Here is a 20,027-nt window from a genome sequence, read left to right as displayed (position 1 = left end):
CCTAGGTTATGCAGCCTGGCGTACACAGTGCAAATTTCTTCCACTGTTGGGTGTCTTGACCCAGAGGCACTGTTCCTGGCTTGGGCATTTAAGCTCCCTTCCAGGGGTGCTCTTGCTCTAGCCTGGCCATCTGCCTGCGCTCCCCGGGCAGGTGGAGCTCTCAAACTGTTCCCAGTTTTAGTGGGTCCTGTGGTCCAGGTGTTGGGGTAGGGGGTGTGATCAGGGTCTGGGGATTCCCACCGGCCCTGGCCTCCCTTGAGAGACACAGTGTCCCCTGTGGGATACTTATCTTGGAGCTAGTTGTTTCTGAGTGATGTAGGTTATCAGTTGCCTTTTCAATCAGAATTCAGTTGTGGTTGTGGGCTGGGCTGGGCGGTGGTGGCTCTGTGTGATTCTCTTCTGTCTTTGCCTTGGTTGATGCTCTTCGGGCCCGCGCTACGAGATGTGCCTCCGGCCTCTGCCCAAGAAGTGGAGGGGGGGGGCCTCCTTACAGGTTCTGAACGCTGAGGTTTGTCTCTATTTGCGATCTCCAGATCAACACTAGTTCCTTGCAGGTCTTCTACTCTGGTGTTTGTGGGCGTCCTGTGTAGCTCTGGGGCTCCATTTGTGGGGCCAAGTTCCAGGCTCGGAGGTTTCTCCATTCCTTGTGATCAACCAGTCTGACACTGGTACCTCAGGCAGCTTCTGTGCAGGTTATCTGCAGACAGCCCCTTGTGTCTCTGGGACTCCAGCAGCTTCCGTGAAGGGTCTGAGTGCTGGGGTTTGTCTCTGCGCTCTCCAGATCTGCACCAGTTCTTTGCAGGTCTTCTGCTCTGGTGTTCTGTGGGCATCCGGTGTAGTTCTGGGGCTCCCGCCACAGAGTCGGGTGGCTTTGCCGGGATGGAGCCTCTCTGCTCAGATGGAGAGTGAGGGGTGGGTGGGGGATCTTTGTGCAGACTCCCAGCTCGGAGGTTTCTCTGTTCATCGCAATCAGCTGGTCTGCAGACTGGTACCACAAGTGGCTTCTGCGCTGGTGATCTGCAGACAGCCCCCTGTGTTTCTGGGTTTCCGGCAGCCCCCTGCCAAGCCAGCTGGCCGCAGCTTGGTGCACTGCCGCGGCCAGTAAAAGTTGGGGGAGGGGTCTTCATGCTTCTCTGTTTTGAAATTCTTTTTCCCTCTGTTTTTTTTTTGTTATTTTCCACCTCCTGTCTTTCCCTGGGTGTTAGTCATTTTGTTGTTGTCAGTCTCTTGGGGAGATTAAGCATTGGAACTCGAACTCTCTTTTTGGTTGGGGAGAGCTATGGCGTTTCTCTACTGCTCGGTCACCATCTTGGTCCCCCCTCCAATTTCTCTCTTTAGTAAAATACTACATTAAAAATAAAAATAGGATGACTTTTTCTCAGGCCTGTGATCCCAGCAGCTCAGGAAGCTGAGATCTGAGTCTGTAGTTTGAAGCCAGCTCAGGCAGAAGTCTGTGAAGCTGGCTTCTCCAGTGAGCTGTAAGAACCTGGGGAGCAGAAGTCCCATCCATGCTAACATCACCACCATGCTGCCAGACCACGGAGTGGGGGGGCGGTCATAGAGTGGCCTAGAGCATGGGCCATCGGATATAGGGGTTGGGGGATAGAGAGGGAAGGGAGATGTCCAAGAGATGTGCAGGAGACAGGTGCTTCCCAGAGCCTCAAACCTGAGGAGATTTGGCACAGCCTGAATAATTTCCAGGAGCCTGAGGGGACCTGGGGACCTGAAGAGAACGAGGCCAGCATGAGGAGAGTACAGGCCAACAGAGAGGTTGAAGAGGAGAAGCACATAGAGGACTGAGAGGCCTGGGGAAAGGCTTGTGAAGAATCAAGAGTCCCATGGAGAGTAGAGAGGCCTGAGGGAAGGAGGAAAAAGGAAAATCAACTTTCCTCCTTGGAGGGTAGAAGATGTACCTGTTTCTGAGGTAAGACAAGATAGAGCGGTAGACCAACTAATAAACTGTGTCACTTTGATGATGCCTCCGTGGATTTTCCTGCTTGTGAGTCATTACAAACTACTCAGAGAAGGTCATAAGTGGAATTGTGGCTCCAGGGTTACATCGCTGGCCTGGAGGAAAGGGGTCAGGGACAGTGTCAAGGGTCTCAGTTCCAGCTGTAGGACTGGACAAATAAAAGACCATACCAAGACAATGTGATATTTGCTAGTTAACAATGTTTAAATAATCAAGGCTCAGAGACATGTTTCACCACAGTTTCCTCAGTATCTTCATAACATTTGCAAATGCACACTTATTGTAACCATTTTGACTTTCTAAGGTACAGAGAATATAGAAATCCTAATGACCGGGGCTGGGAAGGTGGCTCAGTGGTAGAGCACTTGCCTGGCATGCATGAGGCCCTGGGTTCAAATCGTCAGCACCACATAAGCAGGAAAAAAAAGCCGAAAGTGGCACTGTGGCTCAAGTGGTAGAGTGCTAGCCTTGAGCTGAAGAGCTGAGGGACAGCGCCCAGGCCCAGAGTTCAGGCCCCACAACCAGACCCCCCCCCCAAAATAAAGAAAATCCTTTAAAAAAAATAAAGAAATCTTGAGAACCTTGCCCTCTAAACACAGCACAGCCATTTCCCATAATTCTAAGGGACATACCTTGCATACATAAGTTAAAAAAGGAAAGACCCACCCCCCACTACGCACCCCTCCTTACTTCTTACAGAGCAAGGAAAATACTAGTAAGGTAAACATAGTATGAAGATAAGAAGAAGAGCATAAATATAAATGCAAGATGAAGAAAGACTAATAGAAAAGAAAATCATCAAAACAAGTGTTGGATGACTGAAAAGATCCAAAAAAGGGACCAAAGCTTACTTAGATTGGCAAATGAATTCAACGGAGGCCTGAAATTACAAACTCAGGAGTTAATTATTATTCCTGACTTTAGAAATGCCAACTAGAGCCAGGCATAGATGGCTCACACCTATAATCCTAGATCTTGCGGAAGCTGAGATTAGGAGGGTGAAAGTATGGAACCAGAACAGGCACAGAACCCCATGAGACTCCATCTCCATAGCAGCCTACAAGTTGGGTGCTGGTGCTGGTGGCTCATGTCTAATCTCAGCTACTCAAGAGACTAAGATTTAAGAATCTCAGTTCAGAGCCACCAATGAAAGAAAAGTCTGTGAGATTTTAATCTTCAATAAAGTCTTTTTTGGGGGGGAGGGGGCCGGTCATGGGGACTGAACTCTGGGCCTGGGCACTGTCCTTCAGCTCTTCATCTCAAGACTAGCACTCTACCACTTGAGCCACAGCAAAACATCCGGCTTTTTTCTTTTTGCTTATGTGGTGCTGAGGAATCAAACCTAGGACCTCATGCATGCAATGCAAGCGCTCTACCACTGAGCCACCTTCCCAGCCCCTTCAATAAAGTCTTGAGAAAAGGCTGGAAGTAGTGCTGTGGCTCAAGTGGTAGAACACTAAGATTGCACCTAAGAAACTGAAGGACATCATTCAGGCCCTGAGTTCAGGCAGAAGCAGCAAAAAAAGAAAACAAAACCCAACTTGAATGCAGAAATTCAAGTAGAGGCTGGGAATATTGATTAGTGGTAGAGTATTTGCCTAGAATGCATGAAGGCCTGGATTTGATTCCTCAGTACAACATACACAGAATGAGCTGAAAGTGACGCTGTGGCTCAAATTGTAGAGTGCTAGCCTTGAGCACAGAGAGATTCAGGGCCTGAGTTCAAGCCCAATGATGGTTAAAAGAAAAAAGAAAAATAGAACAGTAAATATGAATATCTAGAAGAAGAAGAGAGATTATATCTCTAGTATAAAGCCACCCAACACAGAATATCACCACCCCCCACACCCGTACACACATTTGTTTGCCACACTTGAATCACCACAATGAAATGATGTCTATTGTATGAATAAAATTAAGACTTCTGAAACTTTTTTCTCAAATGCATACTTTATTTTAGTTGGACATCAACTAAATCATCTTTAAGCAGACCTGCTGATATTGTGCATGAGGTTTGGACTCACACTAAGTCGGACATACTTTTAGGATAAAGATGGAATTCTGAGCCGGGCCCGCATTATATTCAGGAACCAGCAGTTACATAGGTTTACTGCTTCACCTGCCAATATATCTCCTCGTCCGGGTCAAATGTGGTGGGTATCTTCAAATCTCTGAAATCCCATGTTCCATGTGACAGATCTTTCTAGACTACTCTTTTTTACCTCAAGATTCTGGGTCTAAATATGTTTGAAGTTAATATGATTTCAGGGACTCAGCTGAAACACCAATAAGTAATAACACGTTCGTTTTGTGCTAAATATTGAACTTTATTTCCAAGCTTAATTTTTCCATTCATTTACTTAGCAAAATACATTAGGTAATGAAGAAAAATTTGAGTGTAAGTCCTGTAAAGTAGGGAGAAATGATTCATCTTCTGGTATCTCTGTTACTGTGAATTAGACAGAAATTCCTTAATCATTATTTGCTTTGTGAACTAACAGTAAAAGAGCATTAGGTCACAATAGCTACATTGAAATTTTCATTAACTTTATTTAAACTGAGGTTCAGGCAACGAACTCAGGGTCTCAAGAAGGCAGGAACTTCACTGCTGAAATAATGCATGACATTCTTTTTGTCAATTTCACACAGATTCTTTAAAAATATCTGTTGTTCCATACTCATTTAATAATTTGTGGTTTCTAGGGCTTGAACTCAGGATGTGGCACTGTCTCTGAGTGCCTCTGTGCACAAGGCTATCAACCTACCACTTGAGCCACAGCCCCATTTCCATCTTTCTCTGTTTATGTGGTACTGAGGAATCGAACCCAGGGCTCCATGCATGCTAGGCAAGCATGCTACCACTAAGCCACATTCTCAGACCCTCATTAAATAATTTTAAAAATAAACATTTATGTGTTTTTTCTGGTGGCTCACTCCAGAAATCCTTGCTACTCAGGAGGCTGAGATATTTAAATTGAGGTTTGAAGCCAGCCCAGGCCAGATATTCTGAGAGACTAGAATCTCCAATTAACCACCAGAAAACTATAAGTGAAGCTGTGGCTGAAATGAGTACAGTGATAGCAAAAGAGTACATAGATATCTTCCGGGCCCTGAGTTCAAGCTCCACAACAACACCAACAAATAATAATAATAATTTAAATGAAAGGTTGATATAAGATGGATGCAGTGGCTCACACCTGTAAGTTTGGATCAGGAGGATTCAGTTTCAAGATCAGCCAGAGAAGCAATTCATAAGACCCCATCTCAAGTACTAGCTGGGTGTCGTGGAGTACACCTGTCATCCCATTGATGTGGGAGGCAGAGATTGAGATGTCTGAAGCTATAGGTATGCTTGGGCAAAAAAAATTCCTAAAAGTCTGTCTCATCAAAATATCTCAAATCTTGGTTCACATCTGTCTTCCCAGGCACGTCAGGAAACACATAATGGGAATATTGGGGTTCAGGCTGACATACATAAAATAGCCTGTATATCAAAAATAACCAGAGTGAAAAGAACTAGAACTCACTGTTAGTAGGAGACCACCTCCCCTAGTGAGTGCAAAGTTTAAAGTCTAAATCCAAGTCAGTGTTATAAAAACAAAACTAGGAAACCAAATTATGAAAATATCTTTTTTTGTGCAGGAATAAAATTCCTGAGTAGCCCGGGTGTCTCTGTCAATGAGCACAAAGGGGCTTAGTACTGAGAAACATGTACTCAGGAATACAGCTGTGTCCACCAGCCACAGATCTGGCTTCCTAAGGAGACCAACAGAAAGAGTGAAAATGACAGAGAGGCAGTACAAAAGAGACGAACATGCTCACTAGGGACAGGGTGGTTCACGTGGCCCTGGCCTCATGGTCAGTTCTTCTGGAGGAAATGCAACTGTGAATGTGCTGGACCCTCTGCTTGTGTCTGTGCAGGACAAGGACTATGGAGCCACTGGCCCACGTCATGAAAACCAAGCACATAACATCAATGGAAGAGAATAAGACCATCTGTGATAAATGTACAAATGGTTTGGTGGGGCTGCTCCTGTGGAGCAGTATCTATAATGCATGTGCAGAGTGATATATTGTTTGTGTCTTGGGCCAGTCACTCTCAGAGGCACAGAAACATTGACCAGGAGCTGCAGGATCCAGAAAATGGAACCACAGAACCCAAAGCACTTGGGGAATCTAGTAGTGATCTTCCAACAAGCATTTCTAGTGCAAAGCGTTGAGACCTGAAAGCCACTCAGAAGGCAGGTGGCATTAAAAGAAACCCCTCTGCCTACTCTGTGGAAACACAAAACACCTTTACATGTGGCATCATCCAGAAAGTACTTCCATCCTAAACCTGCCATTGTGTGTGGGCTGCCAGTGGATAAAACAACCAAATTGTTGGCAAAGACCAGATGACTACGGATGGGTTCTGTGGGCCTCATCTTCTGTCCAATGAGGAGGGTATGGCTGTAAAAACAAAGGAGGCTGGAGTTCCTCAGGACCCCAGCTGCAGTCTGAGTGAAGAAGGCAATCCCCAGCTCCATGTTGGCTTGGGTCATCTCTTCTATATCTAGGAAATAATTGATTCTATTGAGGTACTAAAGAACATGACAACAATCAAATATCTAAAACATGCTAGCTAGCCAGGAACTGGTTACTCTTGTCTGTTATCCTAGCTACTCAGGAGCTGGGGTCTGAAGATTATGATTCCTTGTCTGAGGAATGTGGTCCCACGGCAGCCAAGGCAGAAAGGTTTGTGATACTGTTATCTTCAATTAACTACTCAAAACCAGAAATTGTGCTGTGCCTCAAAGTGGTCAAGGACCAGCCTTGTGCAAAATAGCTCACACAGCACCCAAGCTTTAATTCAAGCCTTATGGCTTCAAAAAAAATAACAAAAACAAAAAAGAAGCTAGCACAAGCAAGATCAATAGAAAACCCATGGATTGGGAGATGATGTTCACTAGCCATACAACAGACAATGGTCTCATATCTAAAATATCCCTGGACTTCAAAAAATTATTTCCCCCAACAACAAATCCTCAAAGAAACAACTGCCCAATAAATAAGTGGGCTAAAGACTTACAGAGAAACTTCTCTTACGAGGAAAGAAGGGGAGATCCAGGAAAATGGTGGAGGAGAAGCTGGAGGCTAAACAAGCTCTTGCATAGACAGCAGTTTTAGAGTTCCAGTGAACAGTCCTAAGCCAAAGAATCACAACCAAGTGTGCCATCACAGGACAGAGAGTTAGGCCAGAGAGGGAAAATCCAGGCAAGGAGACAGATCTGAGCACTTGTCAGCAGTCACCGCTGCGGTGGCAACGGTGACGGCGGCGGCCATAGCCTCCACACCTGCAACACAGTGAGTCCGGGATGAAGGAGCCAGATGTGGGGGGTGAGCGGATTCTACACAACACAGCAAGAACCAACAAGGAGCAGACATCTTCATCCTGCAGTTCACATACCAGAGACTACACAGGAATCAAGACTAGGCCTGAGTAGAAACCTAACATCCTCACTCCTTCTCAGGGAGCAGAGGAGGGAAGGCCACCCCTCCACCCCCAAGTACCAGAGATTTCCATCTTGGATATTGACAAAGCTCAGCGGAGCTGCTAGCTCCAATTCAGGCCTTGGAAGAAAACTAGAGTCATTTAGCAGGTCACAAGAACCTAACCTGACCTGCCAGACTCAGCTCCACCAAGGGAAAAGTCACCCAGTTCATGCGCCAGCCCCAGGAGTGGCTTTCTTCACTGGGTAATCAGAGCCAGAAGCTGCTTCTCCCTTTAGCAGCCTTGATAATCAATTGAAATTCAGTCAACATAAACCCTGAGAGTGGCTCCAGGCTGGGCTCTGTAAGTTTCTCACAAGATAGCCCCCAGAAAAAGCTACTGTTTGCTGAAAGGCCTCAACTCTACCCAGAACCTAGCCTCATCACAGCATCTCCAAACTTAAGGAAAAAGCCATCTCCCTGTTTTGTGATACTCAAATCAGATCTCCCTCCCATTGAACTAAACTGGGAGGAAGATCACAAAATCCTGGGTAAAGCAGAGCATTTTTCTGCCTGTTCAAACAAACTGACTTAAGAAACCAACAAAGCCACAAGAAAATAAAACACCACAAGCAGACCAGAGACTCCAACAAGAGGCTGGTTAGGACACAAGGCAGATACAGGATTTTTCCCACCCTTCCCAAAAAAATCAAAGAACTTTTTTTTTGTACCTTTTATAAAAAAAAATTTCTAAAACTTTTTTTTTAATTTTTAATTTTTACCTTTTTGAAAAAAATTGTTTTCTAATAACTTTTTTTTCCTCTTATAATTTTTATTTTAGGGGTGTATATCTGTGTGCGTTTTTCTTTCTTTTTTTTTCTTTTTAAAAATTTTATTTTTTTTGTTTTTTGTTTATCTCTACTGAACTTCTGATCTTTTTTTCTTTCTCATTCTTTTCACCTTTTCTGAGAAGATTTTGTTCTTCTTTATGTGACTTAATTGTTGTTCTGCACATCCTCAGATAAACTTGTAGTGGATTATTAGACCTTATCTCCCACTGGGTACACAATCCAGAAATTTATTACTCAATTCAAAACCTCTTAGACTTAAATTCCTTAATAGCAGTACTACCTCTTTATACCTATATAATATTTTAAGTATTTTTATTTTTAAGTTTTTCACATCTCCTTTATATCCCTCCCCTTCTCTCATTATATCCACATTCTTCTCTAAATATTTTGTTTTCTTTTCTGCATAATATTTTCAAGTTTTACTTTTCTATTTTTTCTGCTCTCTTTTTTTTCCCTTTCTCTTTCTTCTTTTTTTCTCTCTCTCTACATTCATCCTATCCAACCTATTTCCTGCTTTGAGATTAGGACTTAGTAAAGTTAACTCTCCCTGTGCCTTCCCATATCCTTCTAATCCTATTTTTTACCCACATCTCTCCATAAACCTAACAATTTCTGGTTTAACAAATTCTTCTTTGTGGTTCAAAGCCCATTAATATATAGTTGTTTGATATTGAATAGATGTATCTGTTGAACAAGATTGTATCTGCAGAATATTGACTGTGCAACTACAGACTTTGGTTGATGCTTGCTTTAAGATAGTGTTCTAGCACAAAACTGGCATTACTTTCACCCGAAATGGGTAGAGTGAGCCAGAAAAACACAAGAAAATGGCAAGTCCGGGTATCTCAACTCCCATTCATGATAATCAGGGGACAGAACAGATAATGAATAATCCAGAGGAAAGTTCCCAAATAGCTCTACAAACACTGCTGGCAAACAGGATAAATGAAAAGATTGTATGAGCATGATAGGGAGAGAGAGGAGGCAAACCAAAGGTTTATACAGGAATATCATGAGTGTGAGGAAGCTACTCAAAAACTGATACAGGAATTGCGTGAGCAGCTTAAGAACACTCAAAGGGAAAGGCAAGAATGACATGATCAGGCTGAGAACACAAAAAGAGAACTACAGGAATTGTGTGAAGGTGAGAAAGCTAAGCAAAGAGTAATAGAGGAATTGAATGAGAATACAGGATGAGAATACACAAAGATCACTAAAGGCATTCATGGAATCCATTAACAAAGAGCTGAAGGAAGTCAGGGAGACCACAAAGGGAATGCTGAATGGAACCCAAGAGAAGGAATGGGAGCCCAAGGAAACCATAACCAATCAACTAAGTGACTTGAGAATAAACACTGAACACCAAATTAAGGAAGTAAAGAAGTTCATACAAGATCTAAAACAAAGCTTCAACAAAGAATTTGAAGCCATCAAAGCTGACCAATTAGAAGGAAAAGAAATAAAAAACAAAGTAGAAAGTTTTGACAGCAGGTTAGAACATGCAGAAGATATGAATCTCAGGATTGAAGACAGCCTAGATATTATAGAGAAAGAACATACAACCATCCAAGGCAAGTCCAAGAAATATGATAGATCTATCCAACACTTGGAAGACACCATCAGAAGGCCTAATCTAAGGATAATGGGTGTAGAGGAGCACCTAGAAACAGAAGATAATGGTCTAGGAAATTTGTTTAACAGGATCCTAGCAGAGAACTTCCCAAACATGCAAAAAGATAGGCCTATTCAGATACAAGAAGCTTTTAGAACTCCAAATAGACCAGACCAGAATAGGACATCCCACCATCACATTTTAATCCACACAGGATCAATTCAGACCAATAAGAATCACCTCAGATTTCTCAGAAGAGACAATCAAAGAAAGAAGAGCCTGGAATGATGTATGTCAGGCCTTAAAGACAAACATATATCAACCAAGAATACTGCACCCAGCTAAACTCTCCTTCGTGACTGAAGGCCAAATAAAAAACTTCCATAGCAAAGAAAAATTGAAACAATAAATCTCCACCAAACCAGCCCTACAAAAGATTCTTAAAGATGTCCTACACATAGAAAACCAACAATACCACATAAAGGCCAAGAAACTGCACCCAAACTGAGAATCAAAGAACACAGTAGCTGCAGCCCCCAAGAAGGTCGATAAAAATGGCAGGAACTCCCAAATACCTCTCAGTCCTATCTCTCAACATTAATGGAATTAATTCTCCAATTAAGTGACATAGACTGTCTTACTTGGATTAAAAAACAAGATCCTTCAATCTGCTGCCTTCAGGAGTCACATCTTGCCCATAAAAACAAACACATTTTCAATGTTAAAGGCTGGAACAAAATCTACCAAGCAAACAGCCCCCATAAACAGGCAGGAGTTGCAATACTAATATCAAATAAAATAGATTCAAATTAAATTCGTGAGAAGAGATAAAGAAGGTCAATACATACTAATGAAGGGATCTCTCCTTCAAGAGGATATTACAATTGTAAATATCTATTCACCAAACAACGGAGCACCCAAATTTATCCAAGAAACACTACTTTCCCTCAAATCCCACATAGATCCAAAGACATTAATTGTTGGAGATTTTAAAACACCACTCTCCCCACTAGATAGATCCACTAGGCAAAAACTCAACAGAGAAACCGCAGATCTAAACAACTGCATAGATCAACTAGATTTAACAGACATCTACCGAATATTTCGCCCAGCAGCATCAGAATACACGTTTATCTCAGCCGCACATGGAACATTTTCCAAAATAGACCACATTTTAGGCCACAAAGCAAACTTGTCCTAATTCAGAAACATTGAAGTTATTCCTTGCATTCTCTCTGACCACAAGGGAATGAAATTAGAACTCAATACCAAAAGCCACCAAAGAAAGTCTAGTAACATATAGAGGCTGAACAACACACTGCTGAATCATGAGTGGGTCATGGAAGAGATTAGAAAGGAAATTCAAATGTTCATGCTATTCAACAAAAATGAGCACACAAAATACCAGCTCCTCTACCACTGAGCCACCTTCTCAGCCCCTCGGTTAACAGTCTTGGTGCAACTCTACACCCCTTCATATCCTGGAGACCACACAGCTTTATGTGCTCAGGGCCACAGCATTCTCTGCTGAAATGTTCTAATACTGCCCTGTACTTTTTGTCATGAGTAATGTCTCAATGTGATTTCTCCCTACATTCAGAACAATGGTATATTATTTGATGATAGACATTGTAAGAGATTGTGCAAAAGAAGAAATTGTGACCTGACAAATTATGATATGAATGTATGAAGCTAGTTGACTTTAACTTAAAAGTATTTGGGTTGGAGCTGGACAGGTGGCTCAGTGGTAGAGGGCTTGACTTGCATGCATGAGGCCCAGGGTTCAATTCCTCAGCACCACAAAAGCAAAAAGAAAAAAAAAGCCGAAAGTGGCACTGTGGCTCTGGTGGTAGAGTGCTAGCCCTGAGCTGAAGAGCTGAGGGACAGCGCTCAGGTCCAGAGTTAAGGCCCCACGACTGGACCAAAAAACAATACTAATAATAATAATTTGGCTTGTCATTCACATTCCAGCCAATTTCATCAAAGTATTCTCTTTCCCTCTGTCTTCTCTCTTATTGTCCTTCAACTTACTTAGGGATATTGTTTTGTCAGTTGTGGGACTTGACTTCAGTGCCTGGGTACTGTCCCTAAGTTTTTCACTCAGGGATATTGTTCCACCATTTGCTACACAGCATCACTTCAAGTTTTACCTGGTGGTCATTTGGAGATAAGAGTCTTGACGTTCCTCCCTGGGCTGGCTCCACACCTCAGTCCTGACATCTTAGCCTCCAAGTCATTAAGGTCCTCCAATATATAGATTAGGTTTATTTTGTCAGATGAATCTATTTCATGGGTAGAAAGCAATTAATGAGCAGAAAGCAATTAATCCCATCCTTTCTACATCTTTGAGAAGTGATTATTATCAGAGAGATAGAGAGTGCTCTTCTCCCTGAGTCACTGGAGAGCCCCGAACATTCAGAAACCACAGACATGTGGGTTTTGCAATGTAAGGGCTTGAAAACAGGGCCTCGGTGTCTTGCTTAGTTTTTCACTCAAGGCTGCTCTTCCATCATTTGAGACACACTCCTCCTTCTTCTTTTTGAGGGTTTAATTGTGGATAAAATGTCTTGTGGATGTGTGTGCTCAGACTGGCTTCAAACTGTAATCCTCAGCTCTCAGCCTCCTGGCTTCTTTGGATTTCTTTTTTGAAATTGCTAGAGTAAATTCAAACTATACTTCTTTGCTAATAAACTAACAAATTGAAGATTGTGCAGTTTCTGTGTATCTTTCATATACAGTATGTCTTTGTTGTTATTTGTGATAAGACTATATTAAGACATCGAGATTTTCTTTTCATCATTCTTATAATTAAGTGTTGTTTTCCAAAGCTTTCACTGTTTTTTTCTTGTTGTGGGGAGGACCACCAGGAGAGACCTTGCAGACATAGAGTACAATCAATAGAAAGTCTTTCTTTTTTTTTTTTTTTTGTCTTTTTTTAAATTGTGAAAATACTGTATAGAGGGGTTAGAATTACATGGGCAAGATAATGAGTACATTTCTTATCAAGCATTGTAGCCTCCTCCTTTGTTTCCCCTTCCTATCCTTTCCCATCCTGCCCCACCCCTCCAACCAATACTCCCCGCCCCCCCCAAAGTTGTAAAGTTCGTTTTCGACATAACAACTTGTATTTCTCATTGTTGCAACGGGTCTACCTGTATCCTTATTTAAACAACTTGTTTTTCCCCTTCCCCTCCACAAATTATTCCGACATCAAATACAGTGAAAGCAGGGGTTATACTGTGGGGGAGGGACATACAAAACAAAAAAGAAATAATCTTATAAATGCATTAGAAACAATCACATTAAAGAAAAAAATTTGAATACATATCTTAGGGTTCATTTCCCTAACATCACCTTATCTGAGTTTTCCTACTTGACTCAGACATATACTAGATATTGGAAATAAGGGAAACAAAGAGAAACTTCTCTGAAGAAGAAAGAAGGATGGCCAATAGACACATGAAGAAATGCTCAACATCCCTAGCCATAAAAGAAATGCAAATCAAAACAACATTGAGATACCACCTCACCCCAGTTAGAATGGCAAAAATCAAGAACTCTAATAACAAGAGATGCTGGAGGGGATGTGGACAGAAAGGAACCTTCATTGTTGGTGGGAGTGTAAACTTGTTCAACCACTTTGGAAAGTAGTATGGAGGTTCCTCAATAGACTCCACATAGAATTCCACTATGACCCAGCAATCCCACTTTTGGGCATTTATCCAACTGTTTACAAACAAAAACCACACTAAAGCTACCAGCACGACTATGTTTTTTGCAGCATTATTTACTATAGCTAAGATATGGAACCAACCCAGATGCCCCTCAGTAGATGAATGGATCAAGAAAATGTGGTATATATACACAATGGAATTCTATGCCTCCATCAGAAAGAATGACATTGCCCCATTTTTTAGGAAATGGAAAGACTTGGAAAAAATTATATTAAGTGATGTAAGTCAAGCTCAATAAAAAGTCTTTCTAAGCCAGCCAGCGACCACACTAGGACTATGTGGTCCCCCAGCGCAGTCTCAAGCCTGATCTCAGAGCCCCTTTCAAAGCAGAAAACCCATCCAGGTGCTGGTGGCTCATTCCTGTAAGCCTAGCTGCTCAGGAGGCTGAGATCTGAGGATCGCAGTTTAAAGCCAGCCCAGTCAGGAAAGTCCATGAGACTTTTATCCCCTATGAAAAGTTGAAGTGGCACTGTGGCTGAAGTGATAGGCACTGGCTTTGAGATGAAGAGCTGAGCTACAGCGCCCAAGCCCAGAGTTCAAGCCCCGTGATTAACAAAAAAAGGAGAGGGGCCGAAAACCCACCTCCTTCCTCAGTCAGGGGTGAAGAGTCCCTTATGGTTCTTTCCCACAGGTGCAAGCCAAGCAGGACGTTACACACACTCGTCGGTGCTGTAAGCAAGCTTCAAGCAAGGGGTTTCTATAACTATCTCTATGATCCTTACCTAGAGACTGTAAAGGAAACAGTGAACAAGGGATAACTATATCTTTAAGGTCAAACCATAAGGAACTAGGTAGAGGTGCTGTCTTTAAGATGGAGTCACAAAGCAAAATGGAGTTACAGAAGCTCAGAGTAAAGTCTAAGATGGTGGGTTTGACAAGCTCTCCTAAAATCTAAGATAAACTGCTTTTTTTCCCTTAGTCCGCGGGCTTGAACTTAGGGCCTGGGCACTGTCCCTGAGCCTCTCTGTGCTCAAGGCTAGCACTCAACCACTTTTGGCATTTTCTGTTTATGGGGTACTGGGGAATTGAACACAGGCCTTCATGCATGCAAGGCAAGCACTCTACCCCAAAGCCACATTCACAGCCCAAGATAATCTCCTTTGTTATAAGAAAAAAATGTTCCTCGTGGGACTCACATCTCTAATCCTGGCTACTCAGGCAGCTGAGATCTGAGGATCCTTCTTGGAAGCCAGCCTGGGCAGGAAAGTCCCTGAGAGTTTTCTCTCCAATTCACCATCAGAAAACCAGGACCTGTGCCCCAAAGTGGAAGAGCACTAGCCTTGAGCAAACAAGAGCTCAGCAACAGCACCTAGGCACCACAACTGACAAAAAAGAAAAAGAAAAAAAAAGAAATAATGTTCCTTAAAGGTAAGATGTTGGTTGATGTCTCACCATTATATCAGGTATTTGTATCGCTAACATGCTCTTAAATAACATTTCATGGAATTCTTTTGTTGTTATTGTTGTTGGTCCTGGGGCTTGAACTCAGGGCCTGGCCACTATGCGTGAGGTTTTTTTGCTCAAGTCTAGTACTGTACCACTGCAATATGGCTCAACTTCTGGCATTTTTGGTAGCTTAATGTGTAGTACAGGACCTCAGTCATGAGAAACTAAGAAGCCACATTTTGAGAGGTTGAGTTGGGAGTCTTATTGGAGAACCTGTTAATGCAGGTGGACTTCTGTCACAAAGACCTGCAGCCCCTCAAATACACTTAACAACTTCAGAAAAGAGGCATACAGTAGGAAACAGAGCTGAAAAACAACATCAACAGACGAGAATAGCTCCTATGGAGAGCTGAATTAGGATGCCATGGGGAATGGAGGGGAGCTGAGGAGGAGGCATGACATAATAGAGCCTGAGCTAGTATAGGCCTAGAGAAGGTCAGGCTCAAGGGGCAGTGTCATGGGGAGATCAAAGGTAAACTACAAGGCACAGGACTGACAGGTCCAGTACCTATTGTCCAAGTGCCTGCTACTGCTTCGAGCAATTCAGGCCCTTATCACCTGTGTGTGGCAATTCACCTTCCCCTATCACAAAGGCAAGATGGTGTCAGCGGCCCCTTTAACAACCAGTTGACCCAGTATCTTAATTTCATGGGGATGAGACTCTCACAGACCTCCTGCCTGGGCTGGTTTGAACTATGATCCTCAGATCTCAGCTTCCTGCATTGCTAGGATTACTGGCACCTGGCTAGGATAGCTTTTTTTTTTTTTTTATTGCCAAGTGTCTTGAACTAAGGCCTGGGGGCAGTGTGAAGCTTACTGCTCTACCACTTTCAGCCAAAGCACTGGTTCTGATTTTGTGTGAGTAGTTGAGAGTAAGAGTGTCATGGGAATTTCCTGCCTGGGCTGGCTTCTTCAAACCACAATTCTCACATCTAGAATCCCACTTAGATCTCATCCTCCTGAGTAGCTAAGATTAAAGGTGTGAGTCACCAGTGCCCTGCTAGCTAGCATAGTCATAGTTATTTGTTTGTTTTCATTCTACTTTTTGTCTCACAATAAAATAAATTCTTTCCTAGACTCAAGCCGACATGGAGATGGGGGTTGTCTTCCTCACTCAGACTGCAGCTGGGATCCTGGGGAACTCCTCTCTTTTTTGCTTTTATAGCTACACCCTCCTCACTGGTCGGACAGAAGATGAGCCCCACAGACCCAATCTGCCACCATCTGGTCTTTGCCAATATCTTGGTTGCTTTATGCAGGGGAATCTCTCAGACAATGGCAGGATTTGGATGGAAGTAATGTTTGTAAATAATAAACTTGGAAATAAAGTTCAATATTTAGCATAAACAAAGTGTTATTGGATGTTGTTTTTTCATTTGGATACCTGGAAACCTTAACTTCAAACATATTCAGGTAAAAGGAGTAGTCTAGAAAGGTCTCTCCTGTGGATCATGGGCATTTCAGAAATCTGAAGACATCCACCATGTTTGACCTGGACCAGGAGACATGGTGGCAGGTCAAGCAGTAAACTTGTGTCAATGCTGGTTCCTAAATGTAATGCAGGACCAGCCCAGAATTCCATCTTTGTCCTAAAAGTAGGAAAAACTCAATGTGAGGCCTAACCTGATGCACAATATCAGCAGTCATCCTAAAGCTGATTTAGCCGATGTTCAATGAAAATGTAGTATGCATTTGACAAAAAAAATTCACGATTATTAACTTTATTAACTTAGTAAAAACTGTTTCTAAAATATACATCCTTTCATTGTGGTGATGCAAATGTAGGTCAATAAACTGTGTGTGTGTGTGTGTGTGTGTGTGTGTGTGTGTGTTTCTGTGTTGGGTGGCTTTGTACTAGACATGCAATCTCTCTTTTTCTTGCTATATTCAAAGTTACTACTATTTCTTGAGTAATGTTTTCTTTTCCTGGACTTGATTGAACTCAGGGCCTGGATGCTGTCCCTGAGCTTCCATGGCTCAAGTCTCACCCTCTACCAAATGAGCCACAGTGCCACCTCTGCCCTTTTCTGAGTTGTTTCTTGGAGAGAAGAGTGTCACAGACATTCCTGTCAGGGCTGGCTTCAAACTGTGATTCTCATATCTCAGCCTTATGAGTAGCTCAGAGTAAAGACATCAGCACCTGTCCTTCAGTCAGTTATGACAAGAGTAGTGTTCCTGGAAACTTGAATGCTTTTCATCTAGTTTATGTCATTTGTAATTGTTAGAATCCATTTTCTCTCTCTGTCTTCTCTCATTGTCCCAGGACTTGAATTTGGGGTCCTATGCTTGCTAAACTTGTTCACTCAACTATTACTCTACCACCTAAGCCATGCCTCCAGCCCAGGTTTTTGTTTTTGTTTTTGTGTCAGTCCTGGGTTTGCACTTGGGGCCTGGGTGTTGTGCCGAGCTTTTCTGTTCAAGGATAGCTCTCTACCATCTGAGCCGCAGCTTTACTTTCAGCTTTGTTGATAGTTAATTAGAGATGAGAGTCTCACAGGCTTTTCTGCCTGGGCTGGCTTCAAACATTGATCCTCAGACCTCAGTCTCCAAGTAGCTAAGATGACAGCCACCTGTACCCGGCTTGTAGGCTATTTTAGAGATGGAGTCTTGTGGACTTTGTGCTTGTTCTGGTTTTAAACTGTGATCATCCTAATCTCAGCCTCCTGAGGAGCTATGCTAGCTATGATGCTCATAGGCCTGAGCCACCTTTTCTGGTTCTTGTTCGCATTTTCACAGGTCAGGAATCATGTCTGCACTTCCATTTCTAGTTCAGTAATTTGAGTCTTCTGGTTTAGGCGTTATCAATCTAAGTAAAATTTCTGTCCATTTCCTTGGCTTTTTTCAAACATCCAACATTTGGGTTCACTGATTTTTATTTCTATTGGTCTGTCTTCATCTTGCACTCTTCTTTGTTACCATATTGTGTTTACCTTGCTATTATTTTCTTGCTCTGTAAGGAGTGATGACAGGTGAAGATTTTTTGGTCTTTCCTTTTGTAATGACAGGATCTAAGTTATACATTTCCTTCACAACACCATCCTAGTTTCTAGTTAAATTGATGGATGCCCCTTCGTTTTAGGCGATATGTTCATGCTTGGTTCAGAGGAGGACATGTCTATATTCTCTGTATCTCAGAAGGTCAAAATGGCTGGAATAAGTGAGCATATGAGGAGCCTATGAAGCTATCTATGAAGACGCTGGGGAAACACGAAAAAGACAACTGTAAAACTTTGTACCCCATGCAAACAGTGTCACACATCCAGGTGAAATGATGAGCACACCCTCAGAGGAGATGAGACCATTCAGTCCTGAGCCTTTTTCTTGGGGCTCTGTGCCTGAGCACATGTGCTGTGACCACTGCCTCTGCTCCTCTGTCCTGACAGCCAATTCCTACTGGGTAAGCAGCTATTCTCTCAGGTAAATGACAGTAGTTAATGGAACTCATCAAGAAAATGCAGAACTAACTTCTCTGTAAAATGTGTGTGTTGTGTGGGGTTAGAATGAGGCACATGTCTTGTATTTTAGGATAAAATGTTTGGTGAAAGTCACAGGCCTCTCTCCTGCCTCAGTTAGCAGTCTTTTTTTAAAAAAATATTTATTTATTTTTTATTGTGAAAATACTGTACAGAGGGGTTACAATTACATGGGCAAGATAATGAGTACATTTCTTATCAAGCATTGTAGCCTCCTCCTTTGTTTCTCCTTCCCATCCTCCCCCCCACACCTCCCGCTGCCCCGCACCCAATCCTACCCACCCCCCCACCAAAGTTGTAAAATTCATTTCCGACGTAACAACTTGTACTTCTCATTGTTGCAACGGGTCCACCTGTATCTTTATTTAAACGACTTGTTTTTCTCCTTCCCCTCCACAAATTATACCGACATCAAATACAGTGAAAGCAGGGGTTATACTGTGGGGGAGGGACATACAAAGCAACAAAGAAATAATCTTATAAATGCATTAGAAACAATCGCATTAAACAAAAAAAAAACATTTGAATACATATCTTAGGGTTCATTTTCCTCTCGGTTAGCAGTCTTGATGCAGCTCCACATCCTTTTGTATCCTGGAGACCACAGCTTTGTGTACTCAAGGTTAGAGCATTCTCTGCTGAAATGATCTAATACACCTCTGTATACTTTTTGTCATGAGTAATGTCTCAACGGGATTTACACTTTCATTTAAACTAATCACATATTATTTGAAGATATACATTAGAAAAGATTTGCCAAGGTGTAATCTGTAATATGACAATTTGTGATATGAATGTAAAGGGCCTGTTGACATTAATTTTAATGCCTTGGCTTGTCATTCCCATTCCAAGCAATTTCCTCAGTTTGTTCCCTCTCCCTCTGTTTTCTCTCTCATTGTTCTTGCGCTCATCTTGCTTAAGGGTGTTCTTTTTATTTTTTTTATTTTTTTTTGCCTATTTTTTACTTTCAAGATGATACAGAATGCAAGAGTAGAACAAAGAGCAGACTCTGGCAGGAACTTAGGCTGAGTTTACTTGAAATTTACAGCTGAGGTAGCAATAGCTGACACAATGGCTGACAAACTAGAGACTGAGCCACTGTAGGCTTTTTTTTAAAGGTTGTTCTTAATGCTCAGAGTCCTAGACAAAACTCCATTCTATGTATAGGTGGCAGAAATGTTACAACAGGAAATCCAGACCTTGAATGGGAATGGAATCAAGGGTCACCATCATCTCAGGGACAAGGAACAGCTTACTTTGGGCCAGATTTCTTAATTCCACCTGTGTTGATGGGTCCTTTCCCCACTGCCTTCACTTTCAGTTCCTAGAGTTTCTTCTGCTCCTCTTTCTGTTTCTGCTTGAAAGCCTTGTCTTCCTCATCCATCTCTTTGGCCTGCTTCTTCGGTTGCTTCAGGGGCTTCTTCTTGCCACCTTTGAGGCCAGACAAGAGGCCAGCCTTGCCTTCACCTA

Source organism: Dipodomys spectabilis, unplaced genomic scaffold, assembly GCF_019054845.1.
Source record: "Dipodomys spectabilis isolate Male_0828 unplaced genomic scaffold, ASM1905484v1 ptg000080l, whole genome shotgun sequence".
NCBI lineage: Eukaryota > Metazoa > Chordata > Mammalia > Rodentia > Heteromyidae > Dipodomys > Dipodomys spectabilis.
This window is presented reverse-complemented; position numbering follows the sequence as displayed.